The sequence below is a fragment of the Talpa europaea genome (genome assembly GCF_964194135.1).
Source record: "Talpa europaea genome assembly, chromosome: 11".
Lineage (NCBI taxonomy): Eukaryota > Metazoa > Chordata > Mammalia > Eulipotyphla > Talpidae > Talpa > Talpa europaea.
The window spans coordinates 40,781,515-40,782,815 of NC_140078.1; the positions used below are offsets into that span (position 1 = coordinate 40,781,515).

Sequence of the window (1,301 nt, forward strand, 5' to 3'; positions counted from 1 at the left end):
AGCTTTGGGAAAGAACATGAAGATGTGAAATACCTTTCTTATAGCATCACATCAGTAGATACTGGGCAGCACCTGACCCTACTGGTGACGTGAATCTTGATCATTTGTTCAGACGCTGAATGCCACGTCTCTCTACTGAAGTTTCAATTTTCCCTTTCCATGCTCTTGTCTCTAGAAGCACGTTACTAAGTCCAGCTTACACTCCAGAAGGAGAGAATTAAATTCCACCTCCTGGAGGGGGAATATATTTATATAAGTTATTTAGAATTACTTATAAGGGAGTATCTGTCTCTTCCTTCCTCTCTCTCTCTCTCTCTCTCTCTCTCTCTCTCTCTCACTCTCTCTCTCTCTCTCCAAGAAGGCAATTTATTTTCACAGAAAATTATTTCAGGAGTCCTGTTCATAGATGGTGACAAGAGTAACCCCCCTTCCTGAGGGTCCTATCAGGGCATGGGGGTGACATCCTCAATCTGCCCTATTTTCATTCCTGAGCAGGCAAGGGCTCTGAGGGCTAATGGTGCTGCAGGTTCAGGAGTCTTGGTCCAGTTTCCTCCTGTGCCTGGAGTTCGACGTGGAAGGCAGTGATGCCGAGTTCCTGGCACCTCTGGGCCACATCCTGGGTGGCCAACGTGGCAGCATATAGTGAGGATTCATGTCGGTCAGCCTTCACCTTCACCCCACCAGTTACACGGCAGATGGTTTCCTTGCCAGAAAGATCAGTGAATGGTCAAAAATGTCACTGAAGGATGCAAAAACATGGCATACACTAAATACATTTTCTCCGTCAGGTGCCTGAGGTCCAAGGCTAATGACCTGTTCTTTCTTTTCCTTCTCCTTGCAAGGTGCCATTTCTGTGTGGCTTCTCCAGACTGCCACCAGGGAGAGTTAAATCAGTTATTTACATCAGCACGGACTCATGTATATTTATTTTATACTTTTGTTATATTCCAAAGTATGCTATTTATGTCACTGCTTAAATTTTTCTAGCTTTGGCCATAGAGAGCTCTTTGAGATTGCGTTCTGTGTTCCGTTTACTCGTATTCCTCCAAGGCCCCCATTCTTTTGCTTTGGAAGCATTTCCTTAGCGTCCAGTACTGTAAACTGCTCCGGGCTCATCTTATACTTTCCTTGCCTCAGGCCTACTATCAACCATGTCTCCAAAGAACGCTGGTTCCTTTTATTGGAGAATGGTATTTAGAAATCAAGAACTAGGTGAAGGTGTGTTCTATTGTGGGAGACCCCACTGTTTCCAGGCATGTTCAATGCACAGCTTCGAGAACTGTATGTAGGTATACATATAT

At 44.7% G+C, this 1,301-nt stretch overlaps 1 pseudogene across 1 annotated transcript; it reads right to left on the reverse strand.

Annotated features, from left to right (window-relative positions):
* Positions 1 to 400: 400 nt before the first annotated feature.
* On the reverse strand, positions 401 to 974 carry LOC311180055 (small ribosomal subunit protein uS11-like; annotated as a pseudogene). Its single transcript has one exon. The product of its transcript is annotated as a small ribosomal subunit protein uS11-like (transcript).
* Between the last annotated feature and the right edge of the window lie 327 nt (positions 975 to 1,301).